The sequence below is a fragment of the Manacus vitellinus genome, unplaced genomic scaffold (assembly GCF_001715985.3).
Source record: "Manacus vitellinus isolate BGI_N305 unplaced genomic scaffold, ASM171598v3 scaffold_14_pilon, whole genome shotgun sequence".
NCBI classification, from domain to species: Eukaryota; Metazoa; Chordata; class Aves; order Passeriformes; family Pipridae; genus Manacus; species Manacus vitellinus.
The window spans coordinates 4,196,246-4,220,995 of NW_021939063.1; the positions used below are offsets into that span (position 1 = coordinate 4,196,246).

General features: G+C 41.1%; 1 protein-coding gene across 8 annotated transcripts in view; it reads left to right on the plus strand.

Annotated features, from left to right (window-relative positions):
• Positions 1 to 24,750, plus strand: part of FOXP1 (forkhead box P1) — a 335,164-nt gene that overhangs the window by 95,191 nt on the left and 215,223 nt on the right. For 3 of the 8 annotated variants that reach the window (XM_018068353.2, XM_018068351.3, XM_018068356.3), the window contains one exon: positions 18,741 to 18,806. The gene's annotated coding sequence lies outside the window, so the exon portion shown is untranslated. Of the gene's footprint in view, positions 1 to 12,444; positions 12,459 to 12,912; positions 13,025 to 13,196; positions 13,279 to 14,232; positions 14,336 to 16,795; positions 16,852 to 18,740; positions 18,807 to 24,750 lie in introns of those variants that run through there. The other 5 variants (XM_018068354.2, XM_018068358.2, XM_018068359.2 and 2 more) reach the window with 4 other exon arrangements.

Genomic DNA, 24,750 nt, shown 5'->3' on the forward strand with positions numbered 1-24,750 from the left:
TGTGGGAGCGCTTGGATCAGACCCAGGTAGGAGAGGAGTCGGGCTGCAGGGGGGTCGCTGAAGCCAGACTTGGTCCTTTCGGGACAACAGGGATGCTCCAGAGTCCTCTGCCCATGGTGATGTGTTTTAAGTGGTAAGGATGCATAAGGTCCTTGATAGGATTGGGCCCCACAGTATCCTTGATGGGTTTTTGAAGTCTGAGTGGCTGCTTATGGCTGATAATGGCAGCAATGCAGAGTTCCTCGGGTCTTTTCCCACCACATGGGTCTTCTCCTGACCCTGCATCCCAACAGCTGGTGTGGGCTGTGGCTCATGGGTGGCAGGCTGAGATCTGGTCTTACAGCAGTTGTCAAACCCATGGTCTGTCTCAGTGTGTAACCTGGCTTTGGGGAACTATCCAATTTGTTTATTTCTGCTAGTGATTTTCTCCATACGTGGTGGTCCACAGCATGTTTCCTGGGTAAATACAAGCCTGAGAGAGGCCAAGTGAATCTCTGGCATGATGTGGTCAGACGTGGGAGCAGCTTCTGTCCTGTGGGATGGCACTGATCAAAAAGTGAAAGCCCTAACTTGAGTTTTACAAAGTGCCTCTGATACCTGAATTCATACATTTTGCAAGCTTTTTAAATAGATACTTTTTCCAGTTTTTTTCTTTTTATGAAGACTCTCTATTCTCTCTATTTATAGAGACTTTTCTTCTGCTGTCTCCTATCGTAGAAGAGGGAGAGACATCTTAAGTTTAGGTGACTTAAAGAAGAGATGGAGTTGTTTCCCTCTTGGGAGGCTAATTTTAGTGGATTAAAAATGTTGGTTTTACTGTGAGGACTGAGACCTGCCTCAGGAATATGTGACACATGAAATGGACTTTTTATGAAGCGTAGCCATGCCCTTCCCATCTTCCGCTTCTTTCAACATTTGCCCTTTGCCTCCTAAGCCTGAAAATGGAAGAATTTATTAACGGTTGTTTCCTCAGTGTTTGTGGCATTAGCCACGTTTCTCAAGGGCGTTTCATGTGCTCTTTCCACTCTAACGGGATTGTCCATTGAGTTCAGCTCCAGCACGTTGGGAATCCATTTGCACAGATAGCTGATTAAGCTGAACCTTCCTCATCCGTAGGTAATCCCAAAATACGCAAATTGTTAGCGTGAGATTGGTTTTCGAACATTTTTAGGTTTATAATTAAGGGCTTTGTAGCTGTCCTCCACCTCCACTCCCTCCTCATCGGAGTCTTTAGCCGTGCTGACTCCAGCTCTCCCATTCCCTTTTTCTTTCTTAATAATATTTTTTTTTTTTCTTTTCTTTCCCCCCCGGAGGTAGTTTTATGCCTGGCTCTTTCTCTGTGTACCGCTTCAAAGCTGCATGGCTTGGAGCAGATTTTTGTGAATTTTGAACAGAATTGTGAATTTGGAACAGAATTTTTTGTGAAAAGAGCATTGTGCCACTGCTTGAGGTTTCGCTGGGTCTGGCTTCCCAAAAATGAGAGTGGCCAATGCTGGAGTGAGTGCGGACCTTGCTTTGGGGAGAAGACACACATTTACTCTTGACTTGAGGACGTGCTGGAGATGGGATGACTGAGAGGTTTGAGTTTGGGTTTGGTTTTGTGGTTTTTGTTTTTTTGTTTTTTGTTTTTTTAAATGCCAACCAAGAAGAAGGTGAGGTGTTGGTGTAAGCACTAAGGAGCTGAGCAGGAGCAGATGTTAGCTCAGGGGCAGCCACAGCCCCACGTGGACACCTGCACCACGCTCTGTCAGTGCTCTTCAGGTGAAAGATGCTGCTCTTGTGTGTTGGAAGAGCAAGATCAGATTTCCCTTTTGCTTTGCAGCAGCAGACTTGTATGTTAGTCTGTGTTCGCTGGCTAGACTTATTCTGGCTAATGTTTGCCAGATTCTTGTATTACATATTAAAATAAGATCGTATGAGTGGGTTTTCTTTTTGTGTGTGTTTCAAAAAACTAGGCCAGCCCTAACAAGCACATTTTTGTGTTTTTGTTGGTTTTTTTGCATTTTGTCATTTTACATATTGAAAAATGGAATGCAAAAGAAAAAAAGCCTGCTAACATCAAAAAGAAATAAAGCTTTGCATTATTCTGCATAAGTGTTAAAATCTGACTGATAGTTTGTATATACAGACTTCGTTCTTTATAGTGTTTCCTTTCCCCACCCAAAGATCACAGATGCTACGATAAAAGTTAATGCTCTTTTAGTAGATGCTTTTCTTTTTCAGGATTTGGCCTAAAGAGAGTCGTGCAGCACTTTTGTTACTAATAAATGTGGCAAGTTTTAGTTAAAATAACAGGCAGGCATTAATTTGTCGGAGCAGGATCTTCTAAAAGAAAATGCAGGGCATTTATCCCTCCTTAAATCCAGCTATTTTAATATCATAAAGTTTTTATTTTAACCATCAGGAGAGTAGCCCTGTTTAAGGAATTCAGCTTTAAAAAATGTCTTTGTAAATTGAGATTTTAGGACTACCTATTTGGAGGATGTTCCGTATGATAAATGACCCTTATAAGACAAAAAAAAAAAGTAATTTTGCATGTCTGCTCCCTAGGATGTGTGATAATAATAAATGAACATTTTATATATCATTATATATATATATCATGGCAGAACAAAAATCAGAAGATATATTATTCATTATTCCTGTTACTTTATATTTAAAAGGCAAAGGTTTTTGCTTCTTTGCCAAAACAACGGCTACAGAATATATTTGTAATAATCCCTGCAAATATGAAGGGTGGAGAGATCTTCCAGGTCGTTAGGACTGAAGAAAATAGAGATGCCTTTAATTGTATTCATTTGAACATTAATACATTAATGCTGAGATTTAAGTACTGTTACTATTAAAAATTAAACTGGAGGGGCAGTGTGCAGATCATATGCTTTAGTGTAAGTTGTCAGGTGCAGTGTTTGCATATTTAGCCTGCCATTCCAACACTAAAATGGATGTTTGAGGCCAGATCTGGCTTTCCGAGGGACGCTTTTTACATCACACCCCCCTCTCCCCCCCCCCAGTTTAATTTCTGGCAGTAGCATTTCTTTTCAGGGATGCATTTGCACCACCTGAGCAAAAGTTGCAGTGACTAAAATCAGAGGAGGATAAGGAGTAACTTGTTTGCTGTCCTGAAGTCCTCTTGTTCTTCTCCCCATCCTCCCCCCCACCGTGTCCGCAGCTATTTTGCAGTATGCAACCCCCTCCAAGCACCGCCTGCGGAACTGGAGTAGCTCTGGCATGTAGATTTCCCAGTGGGAGAACTTGTGTGGATGGTAATTTTAATGAGACCTGATTTAAGCAGTAGAATAGATCCATAAAACTAATACAAGCAGACTTTCAAGAGCTCTACTATTTGTCAGGGCAGTGAATTTTAGAGGTGCATCCATTGGCTTGGTAAAGAATATTATAATCTGTAAAACTTAACCTGTATTAATTCAGATTGTTTCTATGCAAAGTACTATTGAGAGTATTTAGAATCCAGGGCAGGCCAAATATAGACTTATTTATTTTTGAGGCTCAACTTTCGTCCAAAAATCGTGCTGGAACCACAGGATCTGAAAGCTGTGCTCTATATGAATGAATGCAAAGTCTGTACGAGTGCACACAGCTGTGCCTCTAAGCTGTGACAAACCCTTAGCTTTGCTTTTTTTCACCTTCATTTAAGGCCACCGCTCAGTCCATCTGTATTTAAACCTCTCCCATGTTGTCACACCTAGTTATATATGGCAGTAACACGGGTTCCTTTGGATACATGGGGTTTTTCTGCGAATACAGGCGTTACACCCATCCCAGAACCTGAATCCTGCTTCATGTAATACACTTGGTCCACGACTTTTATTTTTCATCCTCGTACTCTGGAGTGTCTCTTGCTGTTGTTGGAAATTGTGTAGTTCTGCTTGGCATTCATAAACTATTTTCTTTCCTTGCTCTCCTCCCCAGCCTCTTCCCTCTGTCCTGTTGTGGTTTTTTGTGGGATTTTTTTCTCCCCCCCCCACTAGGTTTTTAACCACAGTTATCTCAAATGGCAGTAAGAGAGAGAGCAGGGGAGGGAAGCTCAGGGCAGGAAATCGAGGTGGGAATGGGAAGAACTGGAGCAGCAGCAAGCAGCAGAGAACAAGGGGCAGAAGAGTATCATGGGGGGAGAAATAGAGGGAAAAGCGGAGAAGGAGGAATGGAGGTAGAGGGCAAGGAGAGGGAGGCCGAGGATTCCATGTGCAGCAGGAGTAGAGGGATGCTCTGTGCCATGGGGGAAACACCAGGTCTGCCACCCCCTTCCTGGGCTTGGGCAACCCACTGACTGCAGGGACATGGGCAAGAAAGGAGGTGGCTTCTGCCAGAGCTGGTGGTAACGAGGACATGAATTTAAATGGGGGAAAAGTTTATTTGCTTTTTCTTGCAGGAGATGCTAAGTGATTTTTGCAGTTTGAGTGGAGTGGCATTATTGCACTTAGCTCTGCATTTATTAAATAAATTTGTTCTCCAACTCAAGTGTTAAGTGTGTATTATGAAACCTCAGAGCCAATCTTAGTGGTTGCAGTGTGCAAATATTTTTAAAATTATGTAATTAAACAGGGCTTGGGCTGCAATGTCCACTGAAGTGATTTATTAATTGAATGGTTTGATTAAATTTAATGTTATTTTAGTTTATACAGAAAGGGCTGGTATCTGTTTCACAGATAGGGACATCTTGTGGGGCTGTCAGTGATGGTTCAGAGGTCCTTAGGAGGAATCTTTAGCACCCAATTAAATATTAACCAAGAAGATGTGACTCGTTCTTTCTCTGTCCCTGAAACTGTGTTTTGACATCTAAGGCTGGTGATAAAAATTTGCTCGGCAGAATCACTTGCAATGCACTCTATTTATCACTAGATTATTTCCAAATTAATCACGCTAAAAATCTTTCCATTGTAATTGTGCTGGGGCTCAGCGCTGTATGATGTGTGTAAATAAAAAATGCCCTTTTAATTTCATGTTAACTGTGTCTTGCCACTGTTGCAGCCAAACTGTATCTGTTTCGGTGGAATGTCATTTTAAAGGTATTGTGGTTACTGAGCGGCAGCTGTGATTGAAAAGTATGTAAACTAATCTTTAGTTGCTCGTGTCATTTTTATATTCTTATGTCAGAACACAAGAAAGCTGCTTTAAATTTGTCTTTCACTGTGTATTAATTTTCAAGTCTAATTTTTCTTGGGTTAAAGCATATACTGCCTTCTCTACTACACATTACCATTCAGTGCCAAAGTAAATGGCTACTTGTGAAAAAGTACAAAATTAGTTCCTGCTTGATTACTGTAAAATAGATATTTATTTTCGTAGGGAGAGTTTTTATTGCCAGTGCATAAAGGACAATTATCCTGCATGGTATCGGTGACTTAGAAGACGAAGTAATCAAGCATCGCATATTTATTACTGTGAAGAGCAGGGCTGTGCATTGCGTTCCCGAAAACAAGAACAGAGGTACAAGGGGTTTTGGCTTTTTGTGTGGTTTTACTTTTTTTTTTTCATTTTCCTTTTTTCTTCTAGGCTCACACTGTGTGTTGTTCTGCTCTTTTAAATGCAGACCGTTGGAAATTAAATCCTCAGTTAATATGTCTGCATAAGAACTTCTTTGTCTCTTGATGCCCAACCATTGAAAATTAAATGTGGTTGCGGATAAGTATTTATTCATACCATACCTCACACCTGATCTTGTGTCAGTATGACATCATCTTTGCCACAAAGATTTCTGGTGGTTTAAAAATGTTCCGTTGTGAAATAAGTGGGAGAGGTAGAAAAGGGGCAAGGAAGGCAACAAAAATAAACTACTAGTGGGATTTGATGTTTTGCCAATTAAAAACAAAATATAAAAAATCATGTTCTGAGGTCCACATGCTGCCTTTGATCCATACACAGGACTTCCATTTGTGCCGGTGGCTGTTCAGCCTGCGGAGGGAAGGCTGTACATGACTTAATTTGTATGTTGTGGGAAGTACATTTTCCTAGCATGTGGTCTAGCTTACTTGGAGAATCTGAAATGCGTTATAAATGTAAATGCTGTGTTTAAGTAAAACTTCATTATGTTTTGGTGGTTTCCAAAAATGCACAGGATTTGACCTTAAAGTGTTATTTCAAGGTGTTATGATGTATGAGCTAGACTTTGTAGTCTTCTAAATTAAATCTTTGAACATGTTATTATTGTATTTTGGCATCGGCAAGATGTAGTTCTCAGCTATTTTCTGTCACAGCCTTCATTTTTCTAACAAGAGTAACGAGACAGGGCTAGATTCTTCTGTAAGAGGCGTGTGCGGGATGGGGATTACCCTGCGTTCACCGTGGTGTAACTCAGGACGGGTCTACCATTTGCATCCAAGCCCGTGGTCAAGATGACTCCTTGTCCGTGGCTGCCACCGGGTTGGAGCCAGTGCTCCTGCAGAAACGTGGGCACAGCTACGACCCACCACCGCTCCCCTGACCACTGCAGAGCCCCATGTAGGATGTGGCGAAGGGTTTAGCGTTTGGATCCAGATCTGGTTCATATATAAAAGGGGTTGTGTTTCTGTTTGGAAAATATGAGCCCCTTTTACGTAGCCCAGGTGTGGATTAGCTCTCTCTAAACCATTTGCCCATTCCTGTGTTTGTGGGAGGCTGTTTTCAATTCTTACAAAGAGGCCGTACAAGTCAAGCCATAGAAACAGCAGAAGCAATCCAAAAATGGATTTAAAAAAAAAAAAAAAAATTAACAAAGTGTTTGTGATCTCAGGTTGGTAGTCTGGATGTGGGAGCAGACATAACCGCTATACATATGCTTATTTCCAAAGAAAATAACTGCAAAACATTTCCACCTATGCCATGAGTGCTCAGGGCTTGTATTTCTCTGTAACAGCCATCTGTTTGTGTTACAGCAGGGCCGTGGGCACTGTTCCCTCTGTGGCTTGTGTCCCCCCGGGCAGCGCCCAGGTATAGGGAGGGTGCCAACCAGCCAGACATGGGGATAGGCAGGGTTTGGGCTGGGTGAGTTGTTGCAGAACAGTCTATTAAGAAGAAGAGCTCTGAGTCAGCCCCCGGGGCCGTGGCCGTCAGTCGACGAAGCGCCAGAGAGAGACTGTCTTTGTAGTGTTGGTTTTGGTACTGGTTTCACATTGCACGCTCGTGGTATGAATCATTATGGTTAGGAGGGTGATTTTTCCCTCAAGAACACAGTCCCCCCCCAAAACAATTGTGGAGCCACCCTTCTGGTCACTTTGCATAGCTGTCTTTCTGTCTGTCCATCCCAAGGTGGTCTTCCACCATGGGCTTGGGGTGGGAAGGGAGAGCAGCACTCAGCCAGTGCACATCGGAGGCTTGTCCTCCATCTGTGGCCAGGAGTTCCCTGTATTCCTCCCTTACATAGGAGGCTGGCTTCTGGATGGGGGAGGCCTGAAAAATTGGTGCAAATCTTCAACATAAAAGACACATGGGATACCCTGCTTTCCCTCTGGCATTCCTTCCCTGCTTCCCAAATAGGGTGTTGCTTAGAAATGCATCCAACCTCGAGTTCAAAATGGATCGCTTACCCGTGTTTCTTGAACAGCTAATTTTGCTGGCACGTTATTATTCACCCTCTGCTATTTTCACACTGTGACACAAAACTAGAGAGAAGAAGAGATTGAAATTTTGACCGGTACGTTATCCTGATACCTGAGATGCTGTGTTGATATGAGAGTATCTTTACCACAAGGACTTTCTTGGTGGTTTTAGAGATCCCAGTGTGAATAAGTAGAAAAAAGCAGAACTAATAGCTCAAGAAGCAAAAATATTTTTTCCTAAAGTAATTGATTAACATGCAAATATGTACTGTATGCATATTAAATATCATTTCAAAATGTGATGGGCAGGAAGCATAAGTGATGCCATTTGGTTTTGTGGCATCAGTGTGGGTTGATTAAGGGGGTGGGGATAAATTTTGGGGATTATTGATATAGCATGAGTAGAGCCAGATGGTTGTATTACACATCTTTTGTGTTCTTGTTTGCTTCTTAAAGCAGTTGCAGAATTTTGCCCTGGGCAAAATTTACTCTTTGCTCGTATGTTCCCCTGTGAATTTACTTTTGACAAAGTAGTTCACAAAGAGGAGAAATGCTGTGCCCACAAACTCATCTCTTCCCTTCACGTTTGTGAAGCCAACAGCCCCCTACTTAAGAAACATTTTGTAACTTGTGAAATAAATTAGCAGTAGGTGCAAGTTCAGTGTGTGTGTGTTGTGTATTGCTACCCCTCGGTGTGCAGTACTGATTTACAGTGTGTGCCATTTTTTACATTTTCCTTGCCATGTTTTGGAGAAGAAACTGTGGAAATGGCAACCAGTTCAGTTTAATGCTCTACTGATGTAGTATTCTTCCATTAAAGGAATGTTGTCTTAAAGATTAATGAGCTAATTTTTCCACTACTCTTATTTTAAGTTTTGAGATTGTGGTATACCTGATTCATGTGATCAAAAACACATACTTTGTGGTATTCAGGTTGAGTGGGAGAAGGTTGTGCTAGGTAGGTGTTTGTGACATTTGTTGGAACTGCTTATCACCGGAACCACCAAAATTTACATGTGTTTGTTATTTCCCTTTGAAAGCAATTTTTTATTTCCCATAAAAAGATGGGTTTTTGTAAAGGCTTTGTGAGAAAGAATTTGCTTTATTTGTGCCTCACACCAGTTTTTGTGGGTGTAACTCCATTACTCCCAGCTTGCATTCCTCCTGGAAGATGAGTTCCCTCTACATCTGGCAATTATAGTGGAAACAGTCATGCTTGCAAACGTTTTTTGTCTCTGCCTGTGTCCCCATGTGAAACGTGTGCTTGCAGAATGTGAGGGGGCTCACCTTGCTCACGGTGGTGGAATTTTATTGGGGACCAATTAATGCTGGCACTGACTCAATGGCCCCACATCTGCATCCCCTCTCCAGGCAAAGCTGATCCCCATTTTTTGCTCAGACTGTGAACGGCAGCTTTGGACCCATTTTTTAGAATCACTACTTGATGTAAAGGTGGGGATGGGCAGCTCTGACCCCACTGAAATCTCTGAGTAGTTTAGTTGCAAGTCTGAGACCGGAGCAACTTACTCCTCATAATGATGCCATTGTGCTCATCTGATCTGATCAGTTCTGGAAATGTTTTAGTAAGTCTATCTTACAACATTATAAGAAGATAATCAGCTGCCTTAGAAGGTCCCCATCTGGAGTATAGAGTTCTTTTACTGAAAGATGTTTTGCCTTTCCGAGATAGCTCTCGCATTTCATCATCTGTTGTGCAGAGATGAAGTGCATATGAAAAGTCAGTGACTCTGAATCCATCTGTTGTTATTATTTTCCACTGATAATTGGCTTGAACAATGAAATGTCTGTGTCTGTAGCCTTTGAAACTGTACACCCTGTTTATTTTGTGGAGGTCTTGCTCTGTTCTCCCCCTGCTTTTTTTTTGTTTTATTTTGGTTTTGTTTTTTTTTTTTTTGTTTCATTTTTCTCTCAGGCTCATAACTAGTGGAGCTTGCATGAAGATGACATCTTTGACTCTGTGCATCAGTATGTGTCACTCAGCATCTAAGGCTTGCCTGCCAATTTTTGTCAGGGTCCTGTGTCTGTGCTGTGTGAGTGCAGAGTAGGCTTGCAGCAGGAAGACTGGCAGATCCAGAGTTCATAGATATCTTACCTGAAATGTAGTATTTATAACACTTTCTCTATTAAAATATTAATTTAGAGACCAGTATCTTATACCTGTGGAATTAGATACTACCTGTAATTGTGTAATATATTCTGTTGCATCCAGTTTTGCACGATGCAGAGTATTAATATTGGATTCCACTAACAGCAGTTCCATTAGCTTGCTCAACCAGTATGAGATATATATGAGCAGGGAGGCATAACTACCAGCCAGAACTGCCAAAACAGTCATTAGAAGCTCCATTGGGATGGACAAAGGCTTTTACACAGTGATATACTGATTAAATTTTGTTCTATGGTTTATTTGCATCAAGGTTAGATCACTATCATCTATGTGAACCGTATTATCTGACACCTTATTTGGAAGGTCATTTCAATGCAAAAATGGTGAATGATACAGGAGCTCTAAAATTTCCTGCTGGATTCTTTCATGAAGGATTTTTACCGTGTTAGGCTTGACTAGCTCACGTTATCAATGTTTTTGTGCCTTAACCTGGTGAGTTTATCCAAGGAAAAGTAAAAACTCCCTCCATATACTGTACGAGTGCTCAGTGGAACTGAACACGCCTAGATCCCCATTAAAACTGTGAGTTATATCCAGTATCCTTTGAAATAATCTGTGACACATGCTTGAGAATCCAGTAAATGCGTGTTGCATCTTCTAAAGCCTGAATCTTCCCGTGTCTGTCTGCGTGTAAGTGCTCTTTCAGAATGAAATTTTGGGGCCGGACGCAGCCATGTTACGCTGTAGTCTGGAGCTCGAGAGAGTAAGGCAGAGGACTATAATCTTATTTGTGTTTCAATGGCAATCATTTAATACTGCAAGTTATTAAAAAATAATTAAATTACCAAAACCAACATGTAGCTGGGACTTACAATAAAAGGTCAATGTGATTTGACTCCTTAAGTTAGGAAGGGACAGTGGTGAATTCCAATTGCTTTAAAATCGTGCTGCTTCATTCTATTTCTGGACTGGAAGGATAAATGAGACTGAAAAAATAATTTATTTCTCTAGAAGCAAGAGTAAATCACAGTATATAATTATGTATATTTGATTATAATAATAAATGCATATGTGCTTGGTGGTTATCACAGTCTCTAATTTAGTTGTTTTTGAAGTAAATATAGTTTGGAGAGGTCATTTTATGAGAGTAATATTTTGAAAATAATGTTTTTAAGGAACATTTCAGAAATTTCTTCCTTTTCCCCAAATAAACTAGTAAATAGGTGTGCATTATGCAGTGATTCATAACAGCTAAAATAGCTCTGTGTGTGGAATGTCTTTTTATATAGTAAACAAAACAGAGACAGCACAAGCAAATGCAGATTTAATCTGTCAACCAGAAGTCTCTGTATTAATTTTAAATCCTTGTTAAGAAAAGACCCGGTCAGGAATGTATTGGATTTCAGTACAGTTAATGAAAATTAATTTTACAGGTGGTGTTTGGTTGTGTTTCTTCTGCTTTGGCGAGATGGGTGACTGAGCCAAAGCGGGCACAGCACACGATTCAGCTCTGTGCCAGAGCAGTGCTTAGATTAGAAATGAACGTTTGGCGTGGAGTTGTTGGTGCTGTTGTTATTTACTATTAGAGGAGCAAAGCATTTAGTGCTGTGATTTGATCTGATTTTGCAGCTCCTATCCCCTTAAACAAGCCGTGTAGCTTGTCAGAGATCAGGACAGGTAGAATGCACAGCAGGCGTCTGATTTGAGCCAGTTACTCATTTGCTGAGTGTTTGTGTTTATGCAAAGGGGCCTCTTCCTGCATATTTAATCTAGAGTAAGGCAGTGGCTTTTGTTGTGTTTAGACCACATACCTTCAGTCCTTCCTTACACTGCAGCCAGTGTTGAAGCACAGAAAGGCTGGATAGTCAAAAGTGCTTTAGTGTTTTCAAACTCTCAACTTTCTGCAGTTGGTTGGGAATTACTGTACAGCTCTAAGCCTTTTTCTTCCTCATTCATGGGTAAGTTTGCACTCGGTAGAATAAGATACTTTTGTTTCTGTTCCATTTTATAAATGCACAAAATGTTTGTTTGTTTGTAACTGTCCAAGCCTTCTTCAGCAAACGTGGTCCGCTGAGGGAGTTTGTTGCAGGGAATTAGATCAAGAACACAGGTGTTTCTGGAATATACTTTTGAATCAAGTACTAAATGCCATATTGCAATAGGCAGGTATTTGCGGGGCGGGGAAGTGGGGGGGAATGAGTTCGGTGTTATTATTCTTTGTACTAACAAATCCTGTTTTGTAACTGTCCTGAAGATAATGCTTCCATTGTTAGCTAAAAGCTTTCAAACAGTGAGCAACTGCAAAAGCAGCAGGGGAAAAAAAAAAAAAGGCAGAAGGAGGTGGGGGGAAAAAGGCAACCCTCTGGTCTTTATTGTTTCCTTCGCAAGGGTCCTCACTCGAATGTCTGCGCTGTAATAGGGAGGTTTTTCTTATGTGGAAATTGAATCGTCTCTTCATTGATATTAATAGCACACTAGAGATGTTAGCCATGATGCAGAGTACCAGAGCTGTGGAGTAGGAAACCTGATATTGCAGGGGGAAAAAATGACAGTCCTCTTGCTCCTCAATGTGGGAGACATCCCTCCCCGAGAGCGGAGTTTGCATAATGGCATCCTGCCTCAACTATTTACTTATAGGTATTTTAATCTCGGGCTCTTTCTTTTAGTACAGGCGTAATTACTGTCGCTCGCTCCTGCACTTATTAACTGCGCAGCTCGGTTACTGATTCCGTCTGGACAAATTAGTTTTAAAAATGACTTTGGAGAGAATCCGTGCGGTGTGCCTGCACAATGTATGTAGTGTATACGTAATGTGTGCTGGGTTGGGAGAGCGTCAGGGTCTGACGAGAGGGAATTGGCATCAAAAATTAAAGAAAAGACGACAAAGGGCACGTCTTGGAGGCTGAGGGTTGTAGCACAGACAGCGCTTGGAGAAATGTGGAAAAATGTGCGGTGAGGCCAGAAGTAGTAGTTTTGGTTCCCAATTAACTATTTCCTTCGTTTGAGTAACTCCTCTCAAACAGAAGAGTGTGCTGTTCCACCACATGTTGGAAAGTGTGAGAATCTGAATAAAATTTCATCAACCTTATTAAAATATGTAGGGACTTTGGTCTTCTTGGGTACGAATCAGCCTACAGACTCAGAGGCATTTATTAACAATAAGACTGCTGAGGTTTTTTAATAACAAAATTACAAATACCGTGTCTAATTGTAAGTGTATTACTTTTATGCACCAGTTAAAAAAAAAACTTTTTATGAGGAAAAGTACCGCAGTCAAAGCACCTCGTGTGATTAGTGCTATTGTATTCTTAAATTTTGATTGATAGAGATAATAGTTTTCACTTAAAAATACAGACAGGTACTTTAACTTTCCATGACAATAGCTATTTGCATTTCTTTTATCTTTTTGTTTAACATTTGTGGGGGTTGGGACGGATTTGATTATTAACTCTTATTGCACATCGAGGTAAATGCTAAAACAAAGCTTTTGTTAAAGCTTCAAAAGGTAAAACAGCAAATATTGTTTTTAGGCTTCAATATTTAAAGGCTGTTAAAGGATACCTCGAAAATATTTTCACATGACCACGACCAGGAGTGTCACTCGCCTGCCAGGTAAGGGACGGGCCCCGGGGCGGAGGGGGGGCTGCGTGGGGCGAAAGAGCCCCCGAGCAGCGCCGGGGTCACGGCAGAGGAGGAAGATGTGTGTCTCTGTGTGACTGTGTGCGTGGAAAGTGGCGTTGGAGGGTTGTGGGGAACCGCCAGCCTTCCCCGAGGACCCGGCCGTGGGTCCCAGCCGGGCAGCAGTGGGTGGCAGCAGTGCCCGCAGCCAGCCCGGGAGCCCCGCTCGCCGCTGCGCTCGGGAACGGGAATTCCTCCCGTTACTTCCATCAGGAGAGGTCAAGTTTCAGGAGGAGAGTTGTAACGCAGGCATAAAATGGTTAAGGCTGGCACTGAGGCACGGGGAGTTATTTTAAGAAGCGGGGAAGATCTGGCGATACGAGCCAGGCGGCAGCGTTTGATGGCTGGCTCTGGCTGAGCGAGATGGTGGCCCCTGGCTCAGGGAGATGGGATCTGGCAGAGGGACTTGATAGCCCCTGGCTCAGGGAGATGGGATCTGGATAGGGAGATCATGGCCCCTGGCTCAGGGAATTGGGATCTGGCGCAGGGATGGCCTCTCCTCACCTGACAGCCTGGGTGCTTCCTCACCTCCACCTGGGATGGGTTCAGTGAGGGCCGGCCCTGTTACACGGGGCGATTCGCGGAGGCAAACGACCAATCCATCATTAAAAGATGCCAGACTTAGCGATCGCAGTTCAGATTCCGTGTTGGAAGCGAGCTGTTCGTAACTTGTCTGCGAACTGCACCCGTATTCCCTGTAAGAGCTGTTTAAAAAGCGGGGGAGGAAAGGATCGTGATTAGTTTCGTAGCATTGGCTTACACCGAGTTATTCTTTTCCAAGGTTACGGTGGACTTGAAAGGTAATATTATTTTGAAAGAGCAAATGTGCTGTGCATAGCTTTGTCCTCGTGCTGTTATTTATTTTTATTTTATTTTACTTCTGTTTAGAATAAATAATAAGCACCAGCCAGAGATTCTGAACAGCCTGCTAATGACTGAAAATGAAAAATACAGTATGATTTGCTCCCTCCTTCCACCGAGAAGCAGCAAGGTAGCAAGCATTGATATCCCTGTGTTTTGGCCTGTACCAAATCCATTTCCCCCTCTTCAAAGCGAGGTGAAAGAACTGCACTCAGCCTCTCACAGTTTTACTGTTCCACCTGCATTTTACTTTCTGAGGAGGTGATAATGACTCCTGGTGTAGAAAATCTCCTGTGCCATGCCTCCTGAGATTTAATACATGCTGCACAATAAAAAGTGGCCACCTTGACAGTGGTCAGAAAAAATATTTCTCCCTCAGATTATTTAAAATATTTGATTTAATATATTTTTTTTTAGGTTGCTGGAGAGCTCTTTAAAATAGGTACAACAAAACAAAACAACAGCTGACCACCCTCAAAGCAATTCTACACATGATTTGTGTGTATTAGTGCAAGTAACCCCACCAAGTGCACTGTGTGAGAAAAGTAACCTGTGTGCAGGATTGGGCCACGAGCCTGCCTTGTACCAGATGTTGTTCTTCATGATCAGTGTACATCCTGTATTTTCAGAATTAGCAAAATACTAAATGAAAAACATTTATTTTTTCTTGTACAAACATCCAGTTGACAGAATCACAGACTGTGTCTTTTTTCTCACTGGACAAAAAAATAATGATTATGAGAATAGTAGGACATATTTCATATTTCAGCCTGTGTGCAGTTGAATGTGACTCAGGGAGTTTTGAAAGGAAGAAACAGCTGTATTAGGTGGTTACGGTTCACTTTATTTAGAAGCAATTACTGCACAGAAGTGCTTATGTTGAGGATCAGGTTTTGGTATTTTAAAGCTTCCAGGAAGCTTTTTAGTAAATATTTTAATCAGACACATTCAATATATTTCAGCTGGTCTTCTATAAGAAAAATGAATCAAAATCTCATTTCAAAAACATTTTTTCTTGTGCTATCAGATGTGTATAGGTTTTTTATATATATATATATTTGATTTTTTAAAAAAATAGAAGAGTTCTTTCTAGGTAGGGAAGGTGAGATTCCTTTGCTACTTTAGGTTTCCTGTAATGAATTGCAGGCTTCTCAGGGCTGGGACACTGGCAAAAAAAAATGTACATGCATAATTTTGACCAGGGGAGCAGCTCAACTGGTGTTCTACTTTCCTGTGTAAAATTACTCAGAGCTAGTTTGTGTGGGATCAAGGTCCTTGTCAATCTATTTTTGGCTATACCCAAGACTCTTCTCATTTAGATATTAGTAAAAATGTTACTGTTTTAAGTAGACTTTCATTCTGCAGTGCTCTCTATTTCTGTGTATTCTCTATATTATTAGTTAAATTTGGATTTGCAGTGATCACTTCAAGTTAGGGCTCCATCCTGCAGCCTCCCTGAAATGACCTCCCTGCCCTGAAAGAGATCACTAAGTGGAGTAAGTGTTCTGGGATCAAAAGAGTTACAAGGTCCAAGCTGACAGCAGGTATAATGGCAAAGCCTCTGATATTTTTCTGGTCCCTTGGTACTGGGTAAAGAGGTAGGACCTGATCCAGAGCAGTAGTGGGGCTTTCTGTTGAAGCGTTTATGGCACTGGCTCAGGTGGTGATCTTTTTAAGATTATTGTTGTCTTTCCAAAATCCTGCTGAAAGCACTACTTTAGAAAGTATCTTCATATCCAAGGATTTCAAAACATGTTACCAAAGTATTTACCCATCTCAATGGTAGGTAAACTGAGGCACATGGTGAACAAATCTCATGTTTTCAGGAATATCTGGTAAAATCTGTGCAGGGCACATAAATTTGCATGGACTGTTCCCTGTGTGGGATATCAGTTGAGCCTTGGGGATGGCTTTGAGGGCTTGGAAACCTTCCTTCCCTCTGCTTGTGAGACAGCAGGACCACTGCTACTCGCTCGCAAAGTGGATTTTTGTTTGTGGTTTGATTTTTCTATTTTAATCATCTCCTTGGGGGGAAAATATGAGTGTAGCGAAGTGTCTTGCTTTGGTAAGATGGGATTTTTTCTTTGTTTGCTCCACACACACACTTACAGTGTTGATGGTACTTTGTGTTTATCTTAAAGACAGCATGATGGAAGGAATGTGTGTTGCCTACATCAATTCGCTCACCCGTATAAACATTTTCAGGAGGAAAGTCTGTATTTGTGTTTCTACGTTTTGAGATACTCAACTTTTAGACTATTAATGAGAAATTTTCACAGGTGGGAACAGCTGTCTCTGCTGCTCATTTTAACTTCAATGGTACATTATCCAAATTTTTGAAAGCCAGGTAGCATACAGCCAGCGTTAGATAACCAGAAACAAAAGCAGTCTGGATTTTAATCAGGCAGTAATTTGTGAGGAGAGCTGAGTCCTTCTCCGTGCTCTGTGTGCATTGCCCTCAGTAGACTGTTGGTCTCCCACCTGCTGATGGTTGGGCTGGTGTTACCGGGTTTCCTTGGAGCGCATTTGGTTCATATGTCACAAACGTGTTTAGAAAATGTTTACCTGCCTTTTTCAGCACTGCCCAAAGAAACATGGAATGCACATTTTATGCAAACACGTGATTTTCAGCAGTTTCCTTAAAAAGTACGTTTTAAGATGGTTCATTTGCTATCATGAAGACTCAGGGTAGAAATGAAGTCTGCTTGCCAAAATACTGCCAAAATAAGGATCTGACTGCCAAATACCCAGAAAATTTATAAAACAGATAAATATGAAAAGAGGTTTAAAGTGTCAAACCCACGATAACCCCTGCAGCAAAGCAGGATAAAAGCCTTTATTGTTGCTAATCTAAGAGCACATCACATGTCAAAGGTCACGTATTTTACATAAAAGATGTATTGTTTTACATACTCTCAGGAAGGTGAGCCCTGACCTATTATGATGGAGTAGTGTTATGTCCTTTACAGTGCAGAATAAGGAATGTCTTATATGTCTACCTCAGCAAAGCATGTAGGGCTTCAGATACAGCAAACACGTACAAATTTTGGCCCCTGATGTTCTGGTACTGCATTACAAGGCCTGTGAAAAGCTTTTCAATCAAAGCATAAAAAAATAAAAATAAAGTGCCAGTGAGCAACAGATAAAACCAATATGCATTTCATCTCAAGGTAACCTTTTTTCTTCTGGCTAAAAATAATCAGGTTTCAATGGTAAAGAAATAATGCCTCATTCTCATTGTGAAAACATTTTTCCTTCCAAAATAAATGGCAAATGAGTTCATATTCTCTTGAAACAACTTAGTGAAGATTCTGATTTTTCCCAGAGGTTGGTATTTTACTGCTTCAGTAAAAAGCTTAACCTAGTGATGCAAATAGTGCAACTTACCATTTGGTGAGTTTCACAAACACCCCCAAAACTCCACATCACTGTGTGAATTTTGTGAAATGGAGTTTCACGTAGCTCTGTCTTACACATCCACATGTCACCGACTTTCCGTTTCGTATGATGTCATCTGTGTCACCAAATTATCACATATTTCTTTGTCTGTATTACATATTACTCTGCACCCCTGCAGCAGCAGATCAGCATTTCAGTGAAATTATAATTTTACTCTGTTAAAGTATTTGGTCAATTGAGGTGGAATTAATTCTGAATGCTGTTAGTGGTTTGAGTTAGTAACTTGATCTAAATTAATAAACAAATGTTTTTCTTTTCTCTTGTACCATATGTTGATCCCAATTACATGAACAGAAAGTGGCAGATTGTCATGTTTCTTAAAAGATTACATACTCTTTTGCATAAGAGAGAGTACACAAGATGCAGTAATATACAGGGTAAAAAAAACCTACACGTGCTGTTTTCTCCCTCCTACTTTTTATAAAGATACACTTTAATTATTTCGCTTTTTAATACCCACTGCTCTTGCCACCTTGGCATGCTTGATGTGCTCTTGATAATGCTTAATGAGAAGATATCCCAAGACAGTAAACAACTTTTTGAATTAGGAAGATGCAGCTAGTTTTAAAATCTCATCTAGGACTGTGTCTCTATGGAAAAGGATGAGAAAAAAGAAAGGATCCAGAAGCTAAAATAGCAGCGGTTACAAATGGTCTTAAAATGCCTTAAGTAAAGAGAACCCATTCAGACAATAGTCAGATTTCTGAAACAAAGAACTGAACTCATCTATTATTCAAACTGAAAATAGATTGATAGACATCAAGATTAAGAAAGTTTATGCTAGAGAACAAAGATGTCTCATCTTCGTGAGTTTTTTTTTTCTGCTTTTGTTTCTTCCCAAAGACCAAGTTGTTCATGCTCAAGAGCCTCACACTAGCTGGTACTGATAAGCACCAGTCCTGTGACTTGATTGTTTTTATTAACTCTCTCTGAAAGTCATTCACCATTAAACACGATTAGATTCATTTGTTGCTTTATTTATGTTTGTACTTGCAAATGTGGTGCCAATGAAAATGCTTCGGGTGTTGTTGCTGACACTGACCCAGAGTCACGTGTGTCACCTTCTTTCTCTGCAGGGTAAGAAGAGTGACCTTTTTGGGTGGCTGTAACTGAAGATTGCTTTACAGGAGCAACTGAAGAAGGTAAATACAAATATTGTTTTCCACACAGTTTCTGAAGTATGTATGTATCCGATCCTAAGAACACCAGGACTGTGCCTTAGTTGCACAAGTAGAAGCTCTTCTGGCAACATGCATAAAGTTTGCAACATTTGACTTTGGGAGCTTTGGGAGTCACTGCTGTGCCTTAAACCCATGTTTTACCTGGGAAACCAGCGGCTTAGGTGTCCAGTTATATTTTAGGAGCAAGGCCACAAAGATGCACATTTTGGCTTTGAGCCATGTTCTGAGAAGGCTGTTTGGTAGCAGGGCAGGGCCTGTGTGCAAATGGGAAGACCCTCCTGTGGCTTATCTTGGTGGCCACGTGGCCAATCCATAGCCCAGCATCCATGGGTGCTGGGCTGGGAGCTGCAGCAGCACAGCCCCACAGCAAGGTCCCCTTACAAATCCTTAAGGAATGGTCAAATCAGCTTCACTGCTACTTTGTCCCAGGCTGAGACACTCCTGGATTTACAGCAGCACATCAAGCAGAGCAGGAGAGCAGAATTTAGCTGTTAATTTGATTGCCTATTATCACTGCAGAAATTAAAACACATGCTTTTTAGTCTTTTGGAGCACAGCAAAAAAGGAAAGAAATATCACTCTCCGCAAAATGATTTTTATTTAAAGCAACGTGAAAGTCCCTTGCTTCTAAATTAACTCCTTGCCTCTCTTCTTGTCCAAAGTTTCAAGTTGGAAGGGAATATTAACATCACAAAAGTGGTGATTCACAAAATTAACTTGCAGAAGAGAAGAGTAACAGCAGATCAGTGTTTGGTACTGAAGGGTGTCATCTGACTGAGGTTCATATGGCTGCTTTATAATCACCTTCTTTCAGAAATTAATAGTCGGTTAAGCACCATAGCAACAAGCAACACTGATGTAAGCGTTGAGCAGTGGCTGCTGTTCGCTGTGATGTCAGTCCTCGTTAGTGCTGTTCTCTTGACCTTGTTTGAATATAAAATGGTGATTTCATTTTAAACTTAGAATTTTACAGATGACTAAATGCATCGGAGCGAATTAGAGCTATTTTTATTTTTAATTTTATTAAAATGTACTTGAAGGGGGGAAAAAATGTCCCTGTTCTCTTCTGGTTTAAATTAAAATAGATCTGAGGACGATGTGGGGATTTTTTTCAGTTCTTTGTTGCCAAAAATATCTATTTAGTTAGGATGAAACTCATGAAGTTTGACTGAATATTGCAATCCTTGGTCATGCCAATGGCGTGTGTCAGCTATATGATATAAGCCTATCTTCAAGATTTGAATATTACTGGGTTTTTTTTGTGGTGGAACCTATGGAGTATTAGATGCGTTCCAGCTACTGAAGAAGAAGCAGATCCTGCAGTTTAAGGAGATAGTGTTTCCTTGCCCTGCAGCGGTGTTTCTCCTTTGAGTTTTTGTGAAGAAGGGAAAAATCTGAAGTGCTAGGTGCATTGGGGGCCTCAGAATTAATGGGATTCTTGTTCCTAGTTCACACGTGGCCATGATGCTATGTGATCCAGGAAAATTAGGAATTTTGGTGGTGATGAATGCAGGACACTACCTTTAGACTCACTTAAAGTTTGTAGATCTCTAGAAGCAGATATATTTTGTACTGCTGCCATCAGTACACCACTCATGTCCCACATCCTTCAGCAGTGAGCAGTTTTGGTGATTCACAGAACTTATCACTGAAAAAGACCATTAGATTTTTCAGTCTGACCTCCTGCATATTGTAGGTTATTGATTCTCCCCCCTGAGCAGAGCTGGTAAGTAGAGTTCAGCCAAACTCTGTTTCCCAGAAGCTGATCCAGGCTCAGTGGGAAGACACTGAGGACTGGAGAACAGTGGGTCAGTTATGGTGTATGACAGTGGGTGTGCGTTCAAGGATGTGTTTTCAAACTACACAACAAAATCCAAAACCTGATGGAAAACAAGTTGTTCAATGTGTCCTTTAATGTCAGGACTTGTTCCTCAGAGAAGATTTGGCTCCGTCCCTTTTCTGCTGCAGTGAGGGGTGCAGTTTTCCACGCAAACCTATTTGCTGCAGTAATTTTGCAACATATTTCATAAAATAAAACCATAATGAATGATATGTGGTCCAAGAAACTGGATGTCAAATTTAAACTGGGTGAGAATTGAAACTGCCGAGATAATAAACCATGAGAATAGGAGATAGTAATGGAAATAGTGATAGAGTCCTAATTAGAGCAGTGCCACTGAAACAGGGAAGGTTAAGGGTTTGGTTGATTGAGTTTGAGCTCAATTGCTTGATAGCTTAATTTCAGGTGAAATCCCATCTTCTGAGTTAGCGGTTAAGCCGCTCAGTGCAGTTTCAGAGCAGGACTCGACTCCTTGAGGAGCAGCCGTGTGGCCCCGGGCGTCCCAGCGCTGCGTGTGAGCCTGGCCTCGGGCATGTGGGGTGGGATACAGCACAGAGCCGGTAAAATGGATTTTTATTCTGCATGTTTTGTTTGCTTTCTTTTTTTTTTTTTCTCCAAGGAGCTCTGAACACAGGCACAAGTAACAGAGCAGATCCAGCAAGGGGCTTTGATGGTTAAGCCGTCAGAATTAAGATGTTTACATTCTCCTTTATTTAGCACTGTTAGGCATAATGCCTAATTATATGCCAGTTTTTCCTCAAAGTAAGAATTTGAAATGTTTGATTTGGGGAGAAGGGAGGGGAAATGTATTTTTACAGAATTATGGACAATAGTGTTAGTTTTCCAGGAGAAGTCATTTGTTTAAATGTATGTAAAAGCGTTTTCAATAATCAAACAGTGTTCAGTGAGCATTGTAAATCAGGGATAGCTTGCATGCTGAAAAACTGAAAAGTACAAAACATGCTACTAAACTTGTACATTATCGATAACAAAAGGCACATATAGACTTTTAAGATAGCAAAGATAGAATCCTTTAGAAAACCTTTAACAGCGAAAAAATCAACACAAAGGATTTAGCAAAGTTTCACTTAGTTTAAAATTTCAAATCTTAATGCTTGTCAGAGTTAAATGCTGATTAAATATTGATAATAAACTAGAGGCTGCCTGCTGTAACTCAGAGTCGAATGAGATGATCAACAGATAAATCTGTGGGTTTGAGCTTTAACTTTCTTATATAGGTTTATTTTCTCCTCCCTTCCCTTCAAGCCAGGAGAAAGGTCAGAAGGACTTTTTTCCTTAACTCAATACAAAAAATGGATTGTGTAGCTGGTCTATGTGAAAAACAAAGTGGGCAAAAAAGAATTACTTTTTCCCAACTTTGTTTCATCAGGAAGAGAAATGGTTCTCAAATCACATTGTCATGTTGCTGTGCCACCACTTTGTTGGCCATTGCAGGCAAAAGTCTAAGCCTTGGTTTCAGAGACATTTCTGTTCAGGAAGGGCTCAGCAGCATGTGCAGTTTCTCCCCAGAACTCTGGTGACTTCCAGAAGATGTGCTGGTGACATCCTTACTCCTGTTTGCCTTTCCCATTGATTCCTGCTGCTCATGTGCTAGTGGGGTGGTTGTAGCTGGAGCAATCAGGCCACATCCAAGACTGTATTTATTTATTTTTGGACTGTTAGGAGAGGTTGTAATATTATTCTACTTGCTAAGACCTTGAGTTACTCAAAGTTATTCTTTGTAAGGTTGAAAGGTAAAGTGTGGTGCAAAGCGTTTCTGTAATCTCCCGTAACAGAAATTACATTACCTGCATGTTTTTCAAACCCTAAAAAAGGTTGTGTGTGGATCTTTGGAACCACAATGTGCTTGAAGACCTTACCTATTTGAATGAAAAGTTTGGTCCAGAGATGGGTGAAGCTGTGACTTTTCTTAAACAATCGGCTCAAAAAGATACAGAAAATAGATTAAGAAGTTTTGGATTAGTTTAAGAAGTATCTGAGCAAATCTCATTAACATGGCCCACTGCTTACTCTATTGAAGACTTCAAAGATCTGTCAGAGGAGTTCTTTCTGTGCTATTGTCTGCCAGCATTAGCAATCTCAGAGAACATGTTTCTTTTGTTTGCTTTTGGCCCATTTAGCTGTTCTTCTTTTTCTTCTTCTTAATATTTCTTAATATCTTATACATCTTCAAGTGGGTTGGTTAGAAAAATATGTTTCTCCACTTTAAGATAGTCACTAGCAGGTTTTGATCCTCTTAGCCAATGCTTTTGGAGCTGATCCTTCTAGTCTTCATGAAGACTGCTAAAGGGAGAAAGATTTGGCCAGTATTTTGCATAATCCTGCAGCGTTTCTCCCATTACCTTCTGTAAATGCTTGATATGATCTTCAGTGAAATGCAAGACTCATTTGTATTACTCAACTTGCATTCAAAGTACTGTCACCAGTTTGGAATCCATGAAGAACGTGCAGCACGAGGCTGAGAGGTTTGTGCACCTCTGGATTAGCCTAATCTACACCCACAGATCAAACACGGGTGCATATATTGAAAATGGTCCAACGTGTAAAGGTCGTGACTGCAGCTTAAGCAGCCAAAAAGGATGCACTGATGTTTGCCTGTTGTTAAAAAGTGCTGTGAGGTCTATTAAGATAAGCTGTTAATCAGAGGAGGTCCAGCCTCCCTCATCTGATAAGTTTTGTGCTAAAATGGTTAGACTGGGAAGTGCCATCACGGAGCAGCTCAGGGCTGCAACATCCCTGCCACAAGCAGGTGTTGAATTCCTCCCACCACTCTTCTCTGTATGAGGAAACTTGAGCTGGGTGCATCCCAAGAGGGCATCCCAAGAGGGAGTCCAGACATCACAGGCAAGGCACTGATATATCTATGAGGCATTTTGTTCTTGTTGCAGTGATGGGTAGTGCTGTTGAAGCTGGTTGGACTTGTCATCCTGAGCCATTTGGGAAAGGCTGTTGTGAAAACTGTGTTCAGAAAGTTGGAGCCTGTTCTTGTGCCATCAGTGATTCATGAACAACCTCCTCTCTCCTACAGATTGTAGCTTTGCTATGGACTGTGTTCAACAGGTACATTGCTGTGATTATCTTTTAACCTGGCCTAACTACAGATACACCAAGGAAACAGCTCATAACACAGCATGTAATACAGACTGTGCAGTTTCTAGCCTGGTTTTTCAAAACCAAGCTGGATAATATGTCAGGACGTGCTGCATTTTAACACAGCTTGGCTGAAGAAAGAATTGGGAATGGCATAGGCAGGAGCAGCATTGGTCCTCATTACTCCAGAGCCCAGGCATGGGCTACAGGTGAGATGGCCTGAACTCATGTTTGGTCTCAGACACAAAAGCAGATGGAAATATCCATTTGAAGGTTTCCTTCTGGAGCAGGCAATGAACTCTTAATCCAGAGTTGGACTGACACTCGACCTTGTGCAAGTTATGCTCCTGGACCAGTGGACACAGGGGTGGTTTCCACTTACTGGTAGTAGGGATGATGGGTTCACTGCTGCCTGTTGGGGTCTCAGGGCTTCTCAGCACGAGGGCAAGAACCACTGGTAGACTCACAGGCCTGAAACCTGCCTCTAGAAAACTCACGTCGCAAAGATGGTGCCTGTTCCTGCGTTGCAAAATTTAGAGACATGAGAAAGTGACAACAGAAATAGGTTCTTATTGCATATTTCTTATTTTATTTAGTCATCTCTAAAGTTATTGCCTTTTGCTTTCTACCACACCAGAAGTATATCTTGTGTGATGCTTAAGTTATTGTTGTACAGCGATAGCAGCTCTGTTTTACAGCAGCAGTGTTACAAGACCAGTGATGTCAGTGGGCATTACAGGAGGACACTCTTTTTATTTGGTAACTCAGGCTAAAAAAAGGGCATTAAAAAAAAAAGGAAAAAAAGTTAGTTTTTTTCCTGCCCATATTTCTCATTGCAACATGTGAAAGCATTTTTTGCTGCAGTGAATGGCAGGAACTTCAGACACCACCTCTGAGATGTTAAATTGCTCAGTGTTTCTCCAGTGCAACCTGTGAATTTTAAGTTGTGGCTCT